The following is a 22400-nucleotide window of genomic DNA, read 5'->3' as shown; positions in this document are numbered from 1 at the left end:
ACTTCAAAGTCCCTCAGAGTTGCACACCTGACTGCTAATAGACTGATCATGTGAGAGTTTGAAGGCTGAGAGAGAAAAAACAGCAGAAGGGGGCTGTTAGGTTTAACACTGTGGGGCAGTGAAGCAAACCTCCGAATGCCAGAAAACACAAAACTAAACACTGGTGGGGTAAGAAATGAGGGAATCTGACCTTTGACCTGTGTGACAGAGACTGATGACTGTGTTTTAGCTGCTGTCAAACCTGTAGGGGCTGAAATGTTCTCCTCGGCTCACGTGTAAACACATGAAGAGACGGAGCGTTTGGTTTCAGAAAACAAAGTTCTGATGTTCAGACTGGCTGGAGCACCAGCTGGAGCTGTAAGTCAAAGTGGAGCTGGAGGTGGAGCGCTTGTCACATAATCTGTTGTTGGGAATGACCCCACCTATGTGAGAGGTAGCGGGAAAATGCCCCAATCAGAGTTTGGATGTATCCAACATTAGGGAGAAGAAAAACAGCTCAGGGTTGGCTCTGATCCCTCCATGAACCGTCGTTCTCCTGCGTGATGATAGAAAATGTTAGCCGCCCACTGTGGCAGCTTACCTTAAGCCCCGCCCATATATGAAGCAGTCATAAATTGTTTTGTGGCTATTGGTGGCTGGTTGACCTTCACACTCAGGTTGTGTAAGTCATTCTCTAGCACCCTGTCAGATCTCTTCTGATTGGTAGTTGCCTTAAAACTGAGGTAAGATTAACTGAGGACCCGCCCACTTTGTGTGGCTAACCTTTATTCTGCCTGTTGCAGCTGAGAGCTGATTTTCATCCATCTTCCACAGTCTCTGGTCACCCAGCCGCCTCTTCCTGTGCCCTTGTAGGGTGCTGTCTCACTAATGCTGGCAGCAACATGAGCGAATCGCTGTTTGACCCTTTTGTGCAGCCGGTGGTTTGGTGACGGCAGCATCAGTGGGCTTTGTAAATGTTACAGACTTACATACAAAGAGTTTTAAAGTTATTTGCTGCAGCAGATTTTTATGCCCTTCCTGACACACCTGGTGTAAAGCCAGGTGAATGTGTGACCCACCACACTACACAGTCACATCTTCACATACTGGAAATAAGAACATGAAAACATGCTGCTGTGTCCATATGAAAGTAAGATATTAAATTTGATCTCTTTAATAAATGTTACTCATGTTCACAACTGATTTGGGACTCACCTCCTATTATGAACCTTTACTGAACTTAGTCTGTGACCTGAGCCTGGAGCTGAGACCTGCCTGAATGAATGAATGAATGAAAGAATGAATGAATGAATGAATGAATGAATGGTGGGTCGTGAGAGTGAGAAAGGGGCTCAGGGCTGATGTTGGGCTGGTTTCCGCAGGTTTTATTCTAGTACGAGTCATGCTGAAAAGTGAATGAGCTCCTCGATTTCCCTCATACTTTCTTTATGATGAGAGATTCATTGAGTCTGGCAGTATCCCACAATGCTCTGCTCTCTCTGATGGTCAAGGAGGTCTCACTGATCTCAGGTCATTTGATGGAGCAGCTGGAGGAAAGAACCACAAGAAGAAAGCGTGCCTGTAATGGTCACAGGGAAAACAAGTCAATAAAAGCTGAGAGGGTGAAGGAGGAGAATTACACAGTCCTGCTCACAGCTTCTCTCCAGCACTGCTCACTGTGTCTGACTCAGTGATGCTGTCATTGTGTGTCTGTGGTGTTTTAATGTGTTGCACTGGCAGTTGTGTGTATGTGTGTGCTTTTCTTTGTGTGGGTAAATGGTCATATCCTTTATGCACAGTAAAAGCTTGGGTTGGGGGCTCTTGGGGTCTGGGGCTCCTCCCCAGACGTATCAACCCCCATTCACACCTTTGTTCAGGTGACCTCAGTAGGTCAGTTGATAAAATGGGGTGAAGTCCCAAATTGATTTCACCTGAAACCACTGATTATAATGACCCGAGCCTCCTTTCACACCTTGCCGTGTGTGATTATGCACACGAACAATAGAACGTCCTCTGAGGTTTAAATACCTGGTTCACTGCCTTCAGGTCAGGTGACAGAGCTCTGTACAGAGCTGCTCGAGCTGACCTGAAAAGAGGAATTAAAAAAGCCAAAGTGGACTACAGGAGGAGAACAGGGTCCCATCTGTCCAGCAATAACACACGGGAGGTGTGGCAGGGCATTCAGAACATCACAAACTTCAGAGGCTGTGATGTGACTGCAGGAGACCTGAGTGTGTCACTAACAGAGGAACTTAACTGTTTCTTTGCTCGCTTTGAGATGCCTCAGGACCACCCATCTGCTCCGCCCCCCCCCACCAGGCTCCACCCCACTCACTGTCCAAGAGCATGAGGTACGGCACGTGCTCTTGGCAGTGAACCCCAGGAAGGCTGCTGGACCAGACAGAGTACCTGGCAAGGTGATCAGAGCGTGTGCCCACCAGCTCACCCTGATTCTCACCAGGATTTTCAACCTCTCCCTGACCCAAGCAGTCACCCCCCCCACCCCCCACCTAAAAACAGCCACAATCATCCATCACCAGCCTAAATGATTACCGCCCTGTGGCCCTCACACCGGTAATCATGAAGTGCTTTGAGAGGCACATCAAGGACCCCCCCCACCCCCCCCGTTTGCATATCGTGCAAACAGATATATATTTTTATACATTGTTTTATTTTCTGTATATTTTTAGAAGTTCTGTTTTATATTTTAGAAAGTTTGACTTCCTACAGCATGGCACTGAACAGGAGTGACCCTCCAATCTCATTGTACATCCTGTATAATGACAATAAAGGCATTCTATTCTATTCTATTCTATTCTATTCTATTCTACTCTATTCTATTCTATTCTACTCTACTCTACTCTACTCTACTCTACTCTACTCTACTCTACTCTATTCTACTCTACTCTACTCTACTCTATTCTATTCTACTCTACTCTACTCTATTCTATTCTATTCTATTCTATTCTACTCTACTCTACTCTACTCTATTCTACTCTACTCTACTCTACTCTACTCTATTCTATTCTACTCTAGTCTATTCTATTCTATTCTATTCTACTCTACTCTACTCTATTCTATTCTACTCTATTCTATTCTATTCTCTTCTCTCCACCTTTTGGTTTGAGACCTGAAGAAACCTTTAGGATGAGAGGTGAAATGTCTTCAAGAAACAAAGTCCATTTTTTCAGAGATGAAATCTGAAACATGAAACTTTAACTCCAAGCGTGCAGACCTGTAGTCCGTCTTTATGTGAGGTGTTTAATGAGCGCTAGAAAAAAAGGAGCAACAGAAATCTTGGTTGTGTGCTCCTGCGTGTCTCTTTAATAATGGAAAATAAAAGATTGCACAGGTTTTAAAGGATAAAGTGAATGAACAATGTGCTGCCTTCAGTTTAAAGTCAGTGTGAGACGTCCTCAGACAGACGGCAGGACTCGGGCTGCTCTCTGGTGTCTGCCTGTAATGAATCAGCTCTGACTGATATTGCCATTATGAGGCCCGGGGAGAGCGGCTGTCGCAGTGCTGCAGTGCTGCTGAACAGCAGAGCACGCCGTTACTCACCCCGGCACCACGGGAGGACAGAGGCGCAGAGGACAGGTGAGGACTGACGCTGCAGCCCCGTGTCAGAGATTCATGCTCTGACCTTTCCATCGTATTTATGATCATTATCTCCCGTCTCCTGCAGCCACGTTTTCACAAGAGACGGCACGAAATATGAGAAGGACACCTGCCGTTTCCACCCAGCTTCACCGCAAATACTTCTGCAGGGAGCTTGCCCTGCATTCTGATTGGCTGGGATCTGGTCTAAATAAACTGCAGGTAAACACAGTAACAATGATATATAGATCCCTGGAAGGCTGTTAAATCCTCGACAACCTTCACTATAAGCTCTAAAACCTCCTCATCCTCCCTTGGAAAGTCCTAAAGGTCCTCTGGAACACCATCACAAACTTTACCTGAAACACATCAGAAATCTGCACAAGGAGGTCAAATCAAAGCACTTCAACCCTCTCGGATGCCCTCGGCAGCATCAGCAGGGACACCTGAACCTTCTCGCTTCAGGACGTCTTCCATGCTGAACCTTTTCAAGGGCAAAGAGATCCTCTCCCTCCTCAGCATCTGCACACACCGAGCAAAGAGATCATTGAAATATTTGCACTTTGGCCCCAAGCTCATCTCCAACCAATCATACTCCAGCAGCAGCTTCAGGTTGTAAGACGACCGAACAAAAACCACAGGCACATTTTACAGTGTAATCTGAGGTAGCTTAGCATTAGCACCACTTTCCAGAGCAGAGCTTAGGGTGTCTCCGGAGCAGCGAGTGTCTCTTGAGGTGTTGGAGGAGCCAAGAGTGCAGAATGTGAACGTGGTTTTAGTGTCTCTGTAATATAACCTGGATCTAATTTAGTGCTTTGTACACCATTAAAATGAAATCGTTTTCAGTGTCAGTGGGAGCTGCTGCAGAACAGCTGACATCAGCAGACAGCGCCCTGGTTGTGGCCGTGTGACCGAGCTCCTCAGTTCGCTGTTTAAACAGTTTGAATCTTGTCGTTCGTATCAGTGCAGTTCCTGCCGGCTGGCACGGCCTCTTTTCTTTCCACGTGAGCGGCGTTCCCACATCGATCGCAGCTGATTTGTGTTCAGCGTGTTTCAAACTAAAATCCATCTCGTCTGCTAATTGCTGCTTGAAAAGACATTTTCACAGAGCTCAAAGTCGTTTTTCAGTCTGCAGTTTGCAGCGATTGTACGCTCAGCAGCAGATTTGTTTCTACAAATTAAATGCTGAAAGCTGCTTTGCATGCACTCATAGTTCATAATGTAGAGCAGTGCTGACACTTTTCTTGGCTTTGTGCTGCTTTGTGTTGTTCTGTGTTACACGTGTCTGCACTTGTGTGCAGCTGTGGCAGTATCAGCTGGAGCTGGAGGGTTGGTGCTGGTATCAGTCGACCTGGACAGCGCTGTGGAAGTCCTGTTTGTATGGTAAAGGTTAGTGACCGGCTCCCACTGCTGATTAACATTCGCTAATAAAAGACACCTTGTGTGTAACTGAGGCGTGCCACTGACTTCCACAAATTCAGTTCAACTTTATTTATATAGCACCAAATCACAACAAACAGTCGCCTCAAGGATGCTTTATACTGTAAGCTAAAGACCCTACAATAATACAGAGAAAACCCAACAGTCCAAACGACCCCCTATGAGCAGCACTTGGTGACAGTGGGAAGGAAAAACTCCCTTTAACAGGAAGAAACCTCCATCAGAACCAGGCTCAGGGAGGGGGGGGTCATCTGCTGAGGGGGGGGAGACAGAGATTAATAATAACTAATGATTAAATGCAGAGTGGAGTATAAACAGAGTGAAAGGGGTGAATGAAAAGAAACAGTGCATCATGGGAACCCCGCAGCAGCCTAGGCCTATAGCAGCATAACTAAGGGATGGTTCAGGGTCACCTGATCCATCACTAACTATAAGCTTTATCATAAAGGAAAGTTTTAAGCCTAATCTTAAAAATAGAGAGGGTGTCTGTCTCCTGAATCCAAGCTGGGAGCTGGTTCCACAGAAGAGGGGCCTGAAAGCTGAAGGCTCTGCCTCCCATTCTACTCTGAAGTATCCGAGGAACCACAAGCGTCTCTAATGGAAGCTGCAGGAATCGGAACAGTTTGTGTTCCTCCAGGTTTCATCTTCCTTTGTGGCTGTTTTACATGTCTTTGTGTGTCTTTGTGTCTTTGCCATTGTAAGAGTCGAGGTGGTACCACCAAAAGAAACACACTGAGCCCACCTCCATCGTCAGTATTGTTCTGTGGGTCTCGACCCACAGCTGAGGGAAGGACCTCTCTTCACCCCAACAGGCCAGTACGGCATCCACATCACTGCAGACGCTCCCCTCATTCGTGAACAGGACCCTCAGATATGTGAGGCAGCAGTTCCTCCCTCGGAGTGGAAACTCCACCCTTTTCTGTCTTAGAGGCGTGGCCTCAGACTCGGAGGTGCTGGTTCTCACCTCAGCTCAAAATATTCTTCTGTCTTTATAAGCTGTGAAGGTTTGAATGACTTTATGTGTTTTATTCCTTTTATTTTGTGAAGCCTGACTTGTGAAGGGAAACATCTTTACAGGACGGTGCCCCTCCCCGAGGAGCTGCTGCTGTCGTCTTTATGGGTGTTTAACTCCATAATGCTCCACTGTACATGATTTAATCTCTTTAAGCTTCAAGATTACACACTGCAGTTTATTTTGATCTTTGTACATCTTGCTAATAAATACTGTTATCTGTGCTGTAATCTGGTGGTTAGAAAGTGGCTTTTAAAGACAAGTGGCTGCAGTGATTAAACTGTGTAATTCAGAGGGAGAGTCCCAGCTCTCTGACTTAATTAGGTCAGTCTCTTTTAATTACCTCTCAAGTCTGCAGAGCAAATTAAACTTCCACTCGCTCTCTCGCTGCCTCTCCAGCTCTCATTTCTGCTTTTCTGTGGTCAGCGAGGATCCAAATGTCTTTAATGGCTCCATTACTGTTTTACTGCCACATTAAAGGCTTCAAGGTCAGAGGTGGCGACAGAGCGGACGTCAGCCTTCGAGTCGTCACCATGAAACGTGAGTTTGAGAGATAAAGATTTAATTCACACTGACTTATGAGGTCTGACGTGAGAACCTGAGGACAGGTGACATCCACAGACCGGTCGTGCTTCTTTAACCTCTCTGATGGAAGCACCGGGGGCCACTCGGGCCAGCCTGGAGGAGCCAGGGATCGAACCACTGACCTTCCTGAACCACAGCTGCCCCAAAAACTTTCCAGATGAGTTTAAGGTCTCAGTCGCTGGTTTCAGGTCCCATTAAAGTCAGAGAGGAGCAGGAAGCACCCCCCTCACCTGTCAGGTGTGGTTTTAAGGATCCAGGTTGGTGACGGTCAAAATGTCTCACGAGTCTTCAGGACAGGATTTCAGTGACTAACGAGACTTTTTTCTGTTTAAATGTTTTTATGGCATACGTGTGATGAACAGACCTCTCTGACTCCCTGGTGGACGGAATTCTCTGTGAAGGACTCGGGATGAATTTCCCACTAAAATCCAGAGGGCTGCACTCCGAGTGCCTCCATATCAACTGAACTTGAATCCTTCCTCATCATTAAGATTAGTTTCACCAACATGGAAGAAGAGGCTGCAGTTAAAAAACAGTGATGTTCAAAATTAGAGCCAAAAGTACAAAACCAAGACCAGGAAAGGAGGAGACACACGTTTGTCTCTGAGGTGGTTTCATCCTTTCTAACTGCAGGTATTACAGTACAGTTACTGCAGTACTGCTGTAGTTCTGCTTAATGCACCTGCAGCTCTGTTGGAGAGATTTGGGTAAACAGGAAGTCACACAGAAGAGCGAAACCTTTATGTGTGCTTTTAGTTTCTGAGCAGCAGAAATCAAAGAAGAGTCTGAGTTCCTGCTCGAGTTAAAGTTTAACTTCCACTCTGACGCAGGTGGAAGAGAAGTAACAGCCAATCATTAAACCCACTGAAAGAATGAAAAATATGACTTCCTGTTTCTGAGGTCATCAGTGTTGCTCACCTGGTCTGTAAGCACAGCTGGATGATGGATTTCAGCTGGTTTCTAGATTGCTCGTAGAGGTTTTATGTTGGCCCCGCCCACAGCTACCAGGTGGCCCGCTGCGGTCACGTCAAACACACACTGAAGCTCTTCCACGGTCGGATTGCAAAGACAGAACTGAGGCGAGTCAACATTTCTCCCTACACCTGATCAGGAATGGAGGAGGAGCTTAGTGACGACGGTTGAGGGCAGCTGGAGCTGATTGGTTCGACTCTGCTCTCAGATGGAGACAGCAGAGGAACTGTGGGATGTTTCTGTGAGCTATCGATGGGACTCCTCATCGTCTCCTTAATGAATGCATCACATGAGAAACACCAGATTAAACTTTGTGCTCCTTTAGACTTTCCAGTTACATCACAAAACTAAAATTGTGTCTTAAGACTCTGGAACATAAAACCTTCTCATTCAAACTCAAACACAAAGGCAGTCTTACCTCAGGTTACCTGCGTGAACACACTCACCTTGGAAACCTTCTTGCCCCAACATGAGGAGGAGCCCATGGATAACTTACCATGAAGATTACCCTTACTGTCCCCTATTAATATAAGATACATATAAAATGAACCTTTGACCTCCAACTGCCCTCAAATGACATCGATAAACTCCTCCTCCATTTCTGACTGTCATGGCGTGCTGATGAGTTGATGATGCAGTGTGGAGGGAATGTTTGCCACAGTTGAAATGTATTAAATGTGGATTCAGCTCTGCGGCCCAGTATGATGTTCTCCTCAGTTCTGTCTCTGAGCCAAATCTCAGCCAGAACCTCAGAGTTTAACGAGCTGATCCAGCAGCAGTCCCGAGGAGGCGTCACCTGTTTCAGCTCCACAGGCTTCAGTCTGCTGCCAGCATTTTTCTGCCTTTGCTGTTCAGACTGAAAGATTTGAGCTTCCTGGTCTCTGATGTGTAACAGCGTTCCTGTAACAGCGTTCCTGTTCACCGTTCCTTCCATCGAGCGGTCGGCAGGAATGATCGACGCCCTCTGTGGTCGTTCATTCGGGCCTCTCTGCCTGCTCTGATGAGATGATACAGAGCAGGACAGAAACACTGCGTTCCTCTGCCGCTCTGAGCGCTGACATTCAGAAGACCTGCTGGTCCTCAGACACTTTTCCAATATGTCCTCCTCCACCTTTACGTGCGGTTGTTTTCCTCAGAAAGGCGTCGCAGCTTTGCTGTGTACTCTGAATCAACAGCAGGTCACATCTGCAGATATGAGCTCATAGACACAAAGGTCACCCAGAGAAAATAACCTGACACCCGAGCAGCTCCTCCCATCAGGACGAGCAGCACTTTACTTCGCTGAGGGGATAAAAAACACAATTTGGAGACGACCTGCAGCTGCCCGCTCCTATTCATCATCCAGACACCGAAAAACACCGCAGTCGCTTTTCTTTAACACTTTTCAGTTTCACCACTGTTTAAAGGCACCGAGGAGCCTGAGCGAGTGCTGCTGCTGCAGAGTAAAAAGGTTCAGACACACACGACATGTGAAGGACTGAATAACGATAAAGCTCATGCTGTTCACGTTTTCTTCAGGCGTTCGTGGCACGTATGGACAGCTGGTGATCTGGGGATGAATATGAAATCTGTAAACATCCAAAGGTCAAAGGTGACAGAGCTCAGTGAGATTTTCAAGAGAATATCTTTATTTGAAAATCAAACAATACATAAACGTACGTGATTTTGATCCCATTGGAAAGAACTGAAGCGAGTTTTTGGTGATGGCCGTGGTTAACCTGAGCTTGCTCGTACCGTACTCGTATATGGGGTTTGGAGCGTGTGTGACGGCCTCGTTCTTTCACACGTTTGAATGAGTTTGAAGTAACTTGGTTGAAAACACTGACGCAGTGCAGTATTCAGGAAAGTAACAAATATGAAGTACGTGCAGAAACTGCAGCAGTGTGTATAAAATGTGAAGAGGCAAGCGGGGGCGGGGAGAGTGTTACTGATTTGAGAAATGCATTAAAAGAAGTGAGAATGACACCAAGCTATCGAGACAGACTCATACATGAGCGCTGTCACCTCTCTGTCCGCTGTGCCACACTGCCGGCGTTTCACGCCGAGGATCAGCACGATGAAGCCTCACTGCTGGGTCTTCGTCTCTGCAGCGAATCGGGTCAGGGTTGCATCCCAGACCGTGAATTTGTCCTGTAGGGTCAGAGTGTTGGTGTAACTGGAACCAGCTCACAGAGCAGGGACTGATGACCACAGCCTCACCTGTCACCTGAGGGACGGGAACGACGTGGCATCTGAGCCGTTTCCTGGACTTTTAGATTCAGGCGGCTCGAGGGCCGTGCCCACACCTCCTGCCTCCACTCAGCTGCAGCTCTGTGAGGATGTGGTGGAGCACAGCGTGCTTCTTCTAATGGAGGTAACAATGATTCAAACATGGTGTGAAGTTTGCAGAGTGAAGGCGTTGATCCAGATGATGGTACAATTTTTGGAGGCAGCGCCCTCCATTAAAGTGGATCCACTTTAATTAATAAATGAAGGTGAACCTGAACAAACAGCTGCAACAATAACAAATATCATCTTTGAATGTGCTCTGAAGACAAAAGTCAGAAATAAAACTTCAATCTGGACTTCTGACCAACCTTTCCTTGTTTCCGAGCGGCTGGATAAACAGTCTGACAGCGTTTTCCATCACGCTGCAGTTTGGAGGCAGCGGCGGTCAGGGACTCTGCAGGAGGAGAGAGCAAATATATTTTTCATATTTATCTCACTTTGAGTGTTTGCAGAGAGAGCAGAGCGACAGCAGGTTCACTCTGTCGGCAACCTCCAGCCGTCAGACACAAATTCATTCTGTCTGCAGTTAAACTTCAGCTGAGAGGAGCCAGAGGTCGCCGCCTTCCTCTCCATCATCCCTGTCCATCGCCATCAGTCAGCGAGTGGGAAACAAAGCAGGAGGGGAGGGAGGGTGGAGGCGCTGCGACTCGAATCGATACGCCGGCTGCAGGTTTCAATTCATTCCAAAACAGCACGCATGAATTCTCCCCTATTTCCAGCTCATATTGGCTTTCTGCACGCCTGCTCCCACAAATCCCCCGACACCTGTCCTCCAACACAGAGGCCTCCCACCGCAGAGGAGGGGGTGAGCTTTTCCCCCTCCCCTGCTTCAGGGCCAGGATCTGCTCACAGGATGACTTCAGGTAAATCAGGTGTGACTCAGTGAGCAGCTGGTCCGACTGCAGACACGTCGCACGATTGTTTCTCAGGGATGATTCCCATCCATCGTCCATCAAAACTCTCCAGCCTCTGATCGCCGCCTTACAATCTGCTCAAACTCCAAATCACAGTCGCACAGCTCAGCGACCTTCACCTGAGGATGCCCGAGAGGGAAACCCAATCAGCTCAATTTAATGAGATTCCAAAAAGAAAAAAATGGTTCATGTTTCACATTTTCTTTCTTTGAGCGATGCAGAGCAGGAACAAATTCAGGAAAGAAAAGCCTGAATGTGCCGAACCTGCCCAGGTACGCTGCAGAGACACCACCCTGAGGGATGGAGGCGCTGCAACAACGAGAAGTCAGAAGTCCACAGACGAGGAAGATCACCACCAGGAAGCAACAAGAACAAAAGGAAACACACAACTCTGCACACACACACACACACACACAATCACACAGATGATGCTGGTGAGGGAGAAGCACAATTAGTGTTGTAGTCAAGACCACCTAACCCGAGACCGAGACAAGACCAAGACCAGAGGGTATCGAGACCGAGACAAGACCAAGACTTTTAGGGTCCGAGACCAGTCGAGACCAAGACCGAGGGGGGGCGAGACCGAGACAAGACCAAGACCAGTGCCTGACACTACATGACACAATAAAATGTGAAACATGATCAAAATCACTTCTCAAATTCATCTGAAAGATCCGCATTCCCATAAAATTACCCTGATATTAAACACTCACAGCTCAAATAAATATAACCATCTTTATTTAATACTCCTGGGTGACTTCCATCATTTATCACAGAATGTAAAACAATTATTCATAGTTCATCACAATAGTCTTAACTATTCTCTGCCTTTCATAAACTATGCATAAAGTTGTGTTGTTTTTAAACCAACAACCTTTGTAAAAATGGGTGCTTTTTCAAAACCACATAGCTAAATGTGTAAAACTGAAAAAATGGCAAACACTCATCAACAGTAAGAACTAAAGCCTTTAATCTTATACAGATTAAAGCTGCAGGATGTAACTTTTATAAAAAATCTGGTTTTTACATATTTGTTAAAACTGTCACCATGTCAGACAGTATGAGACCGATAATCTGCGAAAAAAATGGAGCTCCTCCACCTCCTCCCTGAACCGCTCCCAGTCAAAAACAACCAGTCAGAGCCAGGAGGAGGGTCTTAGCACTGTCAATCACTCCTGGTGTATGCTGCTCAATGTAGTTGTGTGCAACACTTCAAGATTTGGTATCGATCCTATGCCAAGTAAACACAGGGCCATTATCACCGATACTGATACCAATACTTTTTAATAATTATGAAGAATTTCCATGAAGTTTAACTGGTTTGAGATTTTTTTCCTTTGGATCATTAATTAGTTAAAACCCAGAATAGAATTGGGCAAAGTTTATATGTAAGTAGAAAATACTTTATCAAAATAAAAGTTATTGTTCTGAAACAATAGAATAAAACAATTTTCCCCATAAATTGATGTCTGGATTTTTTTTTCATAAATTAAGTGTACAAAATCATCACTCAAGAACAAATGCAAACTTTTTTCCAGGTAGATTTTTCAGAAAGTATAATAAAAAAATTTAATAAAAAATGTCCCTTCATTCACTAATTTTCTACAAATTTACATTTAAATTTGATTTAAATGTTTCATAGCAAAATCCTTTTTTTTCCCCAAATAAAATATGTTATGCATCACATGACAGTATAACAAAACACTGTGGGGAGGGGAGGAGCAAAGTGCTCTGTGCTGTGACAGGAGCGACACTTAGACAGTCAGCTCGCATCTTTGATGAAACCGCAGCACTGCATACAGGAGAGAAACTGAAGCCAAAGTATCGATCTCATCACACTGATATTGATCAATACCAATACAACGTTGGCATCCATATTATCGATATTAGGATCAATCTGCCCACCACTAGCTCAATGTACTGATGGCGGAGAAACAACTTACTTACTTCTCTGCTGTTACCATTGGTGGTGGCCATGGTAACTTCCGGGTTCTAGCAAGAAATATTCCTCACCCCAGCACTAATGCTAATGCTAATTAGTAAGCTAATACTAACCACCAAATGCCGCTCCCACTTGTTAATTGAGTGATGGGGCCTAAGACATAACCAGAAAGCAGTAATCAGTTTTTTTGGACGTGTAGTTACATTTCTTGAGGTGCATGTCAGGTTTGCTTCAGAGAGGATTTTCAGTTATACACAAAGGATCAATGCAGAACTCTAAATCAGGCCTTATTAGATCGATAGAATGATCATTTTTGCATATAATCCAGAAAAGTTACATTTATACATCAAGCATTTAATGTGTCCCAGAGTGCCGTTTCCTTCCACTGTGTTTGCAGAAATCACATAAAAAAATATACAACAAAAACATAATCCAGATTCCTCCGCTGCTAATAGCATTTCCTACATTTGAATATCAGCCACCATATCTCCAATCTCATTGTACATCCTGTATAATGACAATAAAGGCATTCTATTCTATTCTATTCTATATTGTGAGCATAAACTATCACGTTTTTAATGCAACAATAGGAAGTGACATCATCTTGCTGGGAACTGTAGTATTTTATTCTTGAAGGCCTCTCATAGCTCTACTGGTGCTGAAAACTAATGTTTGACTATGGCTTTCTGAATACAAGTAGGGCTGCAACTATCAATTATTTTAGTAAACAAGTATTCAATTGATTACTCCGTCAATTAATCAAGTAATTGGATAAGAAATAATTTTTCATTTTAACAATTCATCAGCATATTTTAACTTCCGTACTGCAGATGTTTCTCTGTGTGAAACAAACAGGGTGGATGGAGCAGCTACAAAGTTCTCTGTTCTTGATGTTGCTGATCAGGTGGTTGATAAAAACATTTTGAAGGAGCCCCTCTGTACTGAAGGGGGTGGGGGGGCACCGAACGATTGCTAGTGCTAATGGCAGCCCCCCTTTCCCCAGTACACTGTGGTTATAGATCTGTTCTGGTGGCTACAGCTGACGTAAAGAAAAAAATAACAGCTGACATCCTCTGCACAACACGCGCGCACATTCAAACATGCGCACTCACAGCACAGAGAAGTGGGGGCGTGAAAAAACATCTCAGCGATCCACTCGCGTTAAAGGTTCGTTTTTGTTTTTTTGGAAATGCTCCGCTTACACAGAGACACCTGAGCTGCAGAGCTGATACGAAACATCAAAGCAACAAATTTGTGTCGAGGATTTTTAATAATCGAATTGCGTTATTCCAAGAATCGTTGCAGCCCTAAAACTTGCATAAAATTTTTAGTTTGTGTATCAAAATACATGAAGGTTGGTATTTACCTTTCATGCTGGGATTTTTTTGTTGAATCGGAAGCCTGAAATTTTCCTTTGATCTTCATTTTCCCTCTTACTTCTCTTCGTGTTCATGCCGGTTGTTATTTCGATTTATGCAGCACACGCGTGACCATAGTGAGATCAAACATACACACTGTGAATGAAACTGTCCGTGCTCTGTGGTAGATTGCAAACTGCGGTGAAATGATACAGGCGTAAGCAGCGATAATAGCAGCGACCTAGCTGGGGCGGAGTCTGTGAGGTGCGCTCCTTTGAGAGGCAGAGGAGCGCAATATTTGTGGGATTTGAATCAGTACGTTTTGCATCCAATAAAAGCAAAGATGTTAACAAATAAATTGGACAGTATTCTGGCAATTTAGTGATATTTCCACAGCTGTGGTCTTGACTGGTCTTGAAATAAAATCCCGAGTCCGCAAGGTCCGAGTCCATGACAAGACCGAGACCAAATGCGGTCGAGTCCATGACAAGACCGAGACCATCAAAAAGCGGTCTCGAGACCGGTCTCGAGACCAAGACCGATCTCGAGTACTACAACACTAAGCACAATCACAAAAAAGGGAAATCTACAAAATCAGGAAGTAAAATCTTAGACACATGAAACCAAACCTTCAAAGTAAAACAGGAAGTAACCAAAAGGCAAATAACAGTGAGACATGAAGACCAAATCAAGCAACAAAAGCTGCAGTTCCTCTGCCGTCCAGTAGAGGCAGCAGTGAGTCAGTCCCCATAGACTCCCATGTTAAATAAACATGTTTACAGCCTCATACAGGAACTGCTTTGGTCTCTGTGGACTATTTCCCTTCATAACAGCTTCAGGGGGAGGATTTTCTATAACTCACCTATTTAAAGAAAGTTTGCATTATTAGGGGCGTGGCCTCTTTGACTGACAGGTGGAGGGTGACACAGGTGGCTGTAGCTGCTAGCTGTCTGCTCGGCTTCACCCTGAACTGGAGGTTTCTGAGGAGTTTGCTTACCCTCTCATCTAAAAATGGTTAATTCTGGAACCAGGTGCTGCAGGTGGGACCGCTCAGGTAAACCTCTCCAGCTCGAAGAGCTGACTGAACCTCTCAGGACGCTCTGTTCGGTCTCCTTGTTCTCCAGTTTCATTCTGTATCTCTGCTGTCCTGCTGATGTTTGATTTGCCTCCACATTTAACATCAACTCTTGTGACAGTTAATTAAAACTGTTCACACAGTTAGGGTTAAGAAGAGCTTTCAGTAATGTGGTGGCAGTTACAGAGATGGTTGCATCACTTCTGGTGGTCTCGGGGTCAGAACAAAGTTAGTCCTCCTGTTCTGAACGTGGACTTTAATGTGAAGTCAAACGTGAGATGAAGGCCTGGCAGAGAGAGATGGAGCAGAGCCGTAATGGTGATGGAGGGAAAGTTCAAAACACGTGTTCATGGAGTGGATCGTGATTTCTCATCAGTGGGACAGCGAGGCCTAACGAGGCTCTGAAGTGGCCATGTACCCGCACGCAGAGACGCCATTATCTTCATCGTAGTGTCAGAGTCATCATCAGCTGATTGTAGTGGGCTGGCAGTCCTCCTCGCTGCTCCTCCTGTTGGCTTCTCTCCCGCTCTATCACAGACTTCTGCCTCCTCTTCATCTCTGTTTGCTCATTTGTCACATCAGGTGCTGCTCATCTTCATCAGTGCCAACACTCACTTTAAACCTCGCTGCCATGTTTCTGTGCTGTGTGGAAGATGATGCTCGTCTGACGGACTCGTGCAGATGAATCTTACTGACAGCTGCAGCAGGAAAACTGAGACTGAGAATCGAAGCTCCAATTCTACTTTCTGTGGTGTTTGTGTGTGAAATGGAAGGAGTACGTTATTGTAATACTGTTTGTGTGTGTTTGTGAACTCTGAAGTCATCCTGAGACGTCATCATGATTTCCTGGCTTCATGTATGCAGCAGCATCTCTGTGGAAGTTTAAATTAGTCTGAGCTTATCTTCTCGTGTGTCTCCTGTCACTAAGCTCGAATGTTTCACTGTCCCCGCTGCCTCTCTGAAAACGGCCTCGCAGCGAGGAATCTCCTCCTGATGACGACTCCACTCGACAAACATGCTGACACTGGAGCCCTGACGGTGGAGGAGAGAAACGGAGGGATTAGAAGCAAATGAGCTGAGTTTAGTGAGGTGGAACTCCCTCCTGCGTCTCCTCTTTCAGATTCTCTCTATCCCAGCATGCCGAGCGGCGCTCGCCGTGCTGACAGTGATAAAACGCTCACGCCCCCCCCCCCCCCGGTTTCCTCTTTATTCCCCTCTGCTCCCTCCGTCCTGCTGTGATTTACTTCTTTACCTTCTGCACTCGCTCTTATCAGTGTTTCTGTGAGAGGAGCTCGGCTGCGAACACGATAAGAAAACAGCTTCTGACTGAAAGCTCATCGAAATATATCTTCTTTAAGCTTTCAGGGTTTTACAGCCGCCCGCTGAACAAATGAGTCCACCTCCTCCCATTTCACATTTCAGCCTTTAAGAGATCCAGTTAGACCCCAAACTGCTTCTATTTGTCACGACGATTGTTGCAAACCCTTCCTGTTTGGATTCAACTGTATTTTTAGAGTTAAGTGGAGTTTTTGTTCTGTTTTCTGTCTCTCAGGCTGCCACAAGCTGGGCTCATTTTATTCAGCTTACTGACTTAATTTTGAAAGTTTTAGTCACAAAAACACACTAACCATATCGGAGCTGATTCACCTCAGTCAATTCAATTCAACTTTATTTATATAGCACCAAATCACAACAGTCGCCTCAAGGCACGTTATTGTAAGGCAAAGACCCTACAATAATACAGAGAACTCCCTTTAACAGGAAGAAACCTCCATAGAACCAGGCTCAGGGAGGGGGGGTCATCTGCTGATGGGAGAGAGAGAGATTAATAATAACTAATGATTAAATGCAGAGTGGAGTATAAACAAAGTAAAAAAAAGTGAATGAAAAGAAAGAGTGCATCATGGGAACCCCCCAGCAGACTAGGCCTATAGCAGCATAACTAAGGGAGGGTTCAGGGTCACCTGATCCAGCCCTAACTATAAGCTTGATCATAAAGGAAAGTTTTAAGCCTAATCTTAAAAATAGAGAGGGTGTCTGTCTCCTGAATCCAAGCTGGGAGCTGGTTCCACAGAAGAGGGGCCTGAAAGCTGAAGGCTCTGCCTCCCATTCTACTCTGAAGTATCCTAGGAACCACAAGTATTGTATATTGAAGGACATCCTGGTCAGCAATGACTTCAAAATTTCTCACAGGGTTACTGGAGGCTAAAGTAATGCCATCCAGAGTAAGTATCTGGTTAGACACCATGTTTCTAAGATTTGTGGGGCTGAATACATGAACTTCAGTTGATATGTATCATCTGGCTTCATGGATAGATAAAGCTGGGTATCATCTACATAGCAATGAAAATGTATGCACTGTGTTGGCACTGAAGAGCACAATAATGAAGGAATTAGATCCTTAAACTTAGTTACAGCACTTTCAGAAAGACTTCTACTGTAATAAAACTTATTCCCCACTGCTGTGTAATCCATTAAAGTAAATGTAAATGTTACTAAGAAATGATCAGACAGGAGGGGGCTTTCAGGGAATACTGTTAAGTCTTCAGTTTCTATGCCATATGTCAGGACAAGATCCAGAGTATGATTAAAGTGGTGGGTGGGCTCCTTTACATTTTGAGAGAAGCCAATTGAATCTAACAATAGATTAAATGCAGTGTTGAGGCTGTCATTCTCAGCATCTACATGGATGTTAAAATCACCCACTATAATGATTTTATCTGAACTGAGCACTAAATCAGATAAAAAGTCTGAGAAATCAGACAGAAACTCTGAGTAAGGACCAGGTGGATGATAGATAATAACAAATAAAACAGGTTTTTGATTTTCCCAATTAGGATGGACAAGACTAAGAGTCAGGCTTTCAAAAGAATGAAAACTTTGTCTGGGTCTTTGATTAATTAATAAGCTGGAATTGAAGATTGCAGCTACTCCTCCTCCTCGACCTGTGCTTCGAGCATTCTGACAGTTACTGTGACTCGGGGGTGTTGATTCATTTAAACTAACATATTCATCCTGCTGTAACCAGGTTTCTGTAAGGCAGAATAAATCAATACGTTGATCAATTATTAAATCATTTACTAATAGGGACTTGGAAGAGAGAGACCTAATGTTTAACAATCCACATTTAATTGTTTTATTCTTTGGTGCAGTTGATGAAGCTGTATTATTTATTGTTTTTGAATTTTTATGCTTAAATAGTTTTTTTGCTGATTTCAGCTTTGTTTTTTGGTGGTCTGGGAGCAGGCACCGACTCTGTGGTGATGGGGTTTTGGGGGGACGGCAGGAGGAGAGAACATATACATAAACATATGACCCGGGATTTGCAGACTGTGGAAACTGGCTGGCACAGCTCGACACTCAGTGGTAGCTTCTGTACACAGGCTGCTGTCTCAGCTGCTGGACCGAACATGACATGCAGAACTGAGGTTCTCTGAAAGCTCATTTAAATTGTGTTTACTGTGTTTGACCACATCAAGCAGTGATCATCATCATGTAAAGTGCAACAGTTCGTGAATACATTCAGCCATTCTGTGAATCCTCCCAGCAGGACGCTGCAGCTTTGAGTGTTACCTGCTGAGATCAGAGCAGGAGATGGTGTTTGGACAGGAGTCAGCCTCTCACCGAGAGTCACGGGAAGAAGCTCTGATTCAGTGCTGATTCCAGGCCAGATGACAGGTTATTACACAGAAACACAAATATATTTCCATTAAAACGAGGCAATGCTGATAACGTATGATGTCCTGCAGGAGAAACCTAATTGAAAAAATAGATCTAACAGTTTAATTTGGGTAAACTGTCAGAAAAACTAGCAGTGCTGCTGAAATCTAAGGTCCAGCGTTTTCCTGTCATGGCCTCACTGTGTGAATTCCTGAAAAGAGTGAATGTTTTCAGCCTTGAAAATGTTCCTGTTAAACTGCTGAACTCAGACCCTGAACCTGTGTCCTTCAGCTCCGCTCCCCTGCTCGCTCTCCTCTTTTTATTCTCCTCATTTTTATCACTCCATCCATCACCTAAATCAACACTTTACTGCAGCCTCAGTAACCGGCAGCCCTGCGCTCAGCCTTTTTCTTCACCGCCTCTTCCCCCTCATCTCGTTAACATAATCCTGCCTGCGTGAAGCTGAGGACGCTCACGGGAGGATGAAGAAACAAACGTGTGAAATGCTCATGAGGAGGATGGCGCCTCTCCTCTATGAGCCAGAGAGGATTCATCATTCAAATGTCAACAGTTTGCTCTGTGTGTGTGTGTGTGTGTGTGTGTGTGTGTGTGTGTGTGTGTGTGTGTGTGTGTGTGCGTGTGCTGCATAATTAGGAGTCTCTGCTGTACATCAGGTAGCAGTGATGTCACAGTGATGGAAAGAGTGGCACCTCTGGGCATTAGAGTGAGAGGAGTGACATCTAAAGTGATTCACAGCGACGTGGTGACCAGAGACCAACCAAAGAAAATGACATTTTACAACTTCAAGTCTACACACAAAATAGCCAAACAGATTTTTATCACTCAGAAAGCCTGTGTAAGTTCTCAGTCATCCAGGTCACAAGTATCTCTCTGGAGCTTGAAAAAAGGGTGACTGGACTTCTTTTTGTTTCTCCTCTCGTCCCAAAGGCTTCTTCAGTTCTCAAACCCAAAGGAGGAGAGACCCAGGTATTTAAACCCCAGTGGGCGTAGTCCCCTGCAGGTGGTTGTGACCCTCTATTGTTCATGTGCATAATTACCTGCACCAAGGTGTGAAAGGAGGGGTGGGTCATTGTCCTTTGTATCTGGGATGGACTGGTTTCTGCCTTAAAGTGTGACGAGGTTTGAGGAACACTGCAGCGCAGCCTCCTGGGAGGCTCGTGGATTTTAAAGTACGGGGACGCCTGTTACGGTTTCTGAAGGTGAGAAGACGGTCGGTCCCTTCAGAGAAATTTTGAAAAATTCACCATGGTAACAAAATGCTGCTCAGCTGACACAGGTGGAAGGAACTGATAGGTGTGTCTGTGCTCAGGTCTGTGATTTTCAGGTCAGGCTGCAGCTTAAATCATAGCAGCTGTTTCTCGTTCTCACAGTTCATCACTGATGTTTAACAGACTACAGTCCCAGACCCTCGCAGAGGCTGACAGGAGGGAGCAGCCCTGTCAGATTTTCAAAATAAAACCCAAGTATCAGCTGCTTTGTCCCTTCAGCTTTTTAGCAGCAAGCCACAAACCAAGTCTGGCAGTGGCATCAATCCCACCACCACAGTCACATATGGTTTATATTGTAACTGGCCGGCCCTCCAGTCACGCTGATCGATTATCAGCAGAGTGAAGGTCATTTATCACTGTATTAGTGATTGGATGCAGCCAGAATAAAGTCACTCTACATATTTGTTTCTCTGCAGGTCTCTTTTACTCCTCCCTTACAAACATCCATCTCTTCATCATCTCTTCATCATCTCATCATCACTCGATGTCTGCTCTGACCTTCAGAGCTCCATTTGTTTTGCAAATATGAAAATCAATCACACAGTGAGCGTATTCATTCAGACTCCTCCTCCTCCTGATGTTCTCTGCTGTTTATCTCCTGGCTGAATGAAGCTCAGTGAGCCTCCCTCTGTCTTTTAAAACTCAAGCATGTGAACTATTTTAATTCAGTGACACCTTTGTTTCTTTGTAATCAGGATAAATGTCGGCGCAGTTTTGTTGCACCTATGAAAACAGCACTGGATTTGTAGTCAGCTTATTTTCCTTAAAAAAATGTGTTCCTTTTAAAATATTTGCAGACCTCAGTTCATTTTTGTGTTCATCAGGTGGAAATCTTTTATATTAAAGCAAAGTGTACAGGACCCACCATGGATCCCTGAGGTTCTCCAGAGATCACAGGCTTCCAGTCTGAAGAGGCGCAGTTCATCTCCACCTGCTGCTTCCTGTTATCTAAAGGCTCATATCCTGTCTGTTACTGTGTCTGACTGGATCCTAATGCAGACACTACATAAACAGATGGATCGGGGCCGTGGCTGCAGTGATACAGATGCTGTACCGGTCCATCATGGTGAGCGTAAAAGTGAAGCTGTCGATTTACCGGTCGATCTATGTCCCAACCCTCACCTATGGTCACGAGCTTTGGGTAGTGATCCAAAGAACAAGATCGCAGATACAAGCAGCAGAAAGGAGCTTCCTCCGAAGGGTGGCTGGCCTCTCCCTTAGAGATGGGGTGTCCTCCAGTTTTGCTGTACTATTGTACAGGTTGTCGCGGTGCAATGACAGTAAAGAGTTAAAGAGAAAAGTGAACAGATTTGTGCTTCATCCACAAAGTGATTCTTCTACCAGCTGATGATATAAAACTGTAGCTCTGCAGGGCTTAAGGACAAACTCAGGGAACAAATACCTCCTTCCTCTCCATAACCTGTAAGCTTCCCGTCTCACACAGATACATATACAGGGGTTTAGATTCTGTGTGTCTGTGTGTGTGTTAGCGGCTCGTTCTGCTGACAGACGTCCTCACAAAAAGCTGATGATGATTGATGTTCAGAGCCATCGTCTCCACGCAAAGCAGAAAAACCATTACAGAAGTCAGATTGAAACCCATGGAGGGTGACCCGTGTGTGTGTGTGTGTGTGTGTGTGTGTGTGTGTGTGTGTGTGTGAACCTATTTGGTTCAGTTTGTTGTTTCTCCTGAGAAAGCTGTGGCTTTAGCTTTCAGCACTGCATTCACATTTTGATCTTAAATTAAATTAATCTGATGAAATGAGACCTCGTCAGCCAACCAGGTTCTCTCTGAGCAGGAAAACAGGAAGTTCTTGTTGTGATTTGGTGTAGCATCACTCGCCACTTTGCTCACAGAGAATCCAGGTATCCTTTAAAGTACTCAATATGAAATTCAGAGCTCCTTTCTGCAGTCACAGAGTGAGAGGAAACTCATTTCTAGTCCTTGTCCTCCTGCTGAGAGATGAAGAGGAGGTGTAGGAGACAAATGAGGATGCAGTAATGACAGCCATTAGTATTCAGTTAATGTGTGACTCTTCTGATTTGGTTCCTCTCTGATCAGCTGCTACAAGTTTTAAATGTGTCTGCATCTTCAACTTCAGCTGCCTCAAATTGAACTCACAGACACTATGTTGCCAAATGTATCCACTCACCATCCAAACTCTCTGAGTTCAGGTGTTCCAGTCTCTTCCACAGGTGTATAAACCACCACCTAGGCATGCAGACTGCTTCTACAGACATCAGTGAAAGAATGGGTCGCTCTCGGGAGCTCAGTGAACTCCAGCGTGGTACCGTGATAGGATGATACC

This window comes from Archocentrus centrarchus, chromosome 23 (genome assembly GCF_007364275.1).
Source record: "Archocentrus centrarchus isolate MPI-CPG fArcCen1 chromosome 23, fArcCen1, whole genome shotgun sequence".
NCBI lineage: Eukaryota > Metazoa > Chordata > Actinopteri > Cichliformes > Cichlidae > Archocentrus > Archocentrus centrarchus.
This window is presented reverse-complemented; position numbering follows the sequence as displayed.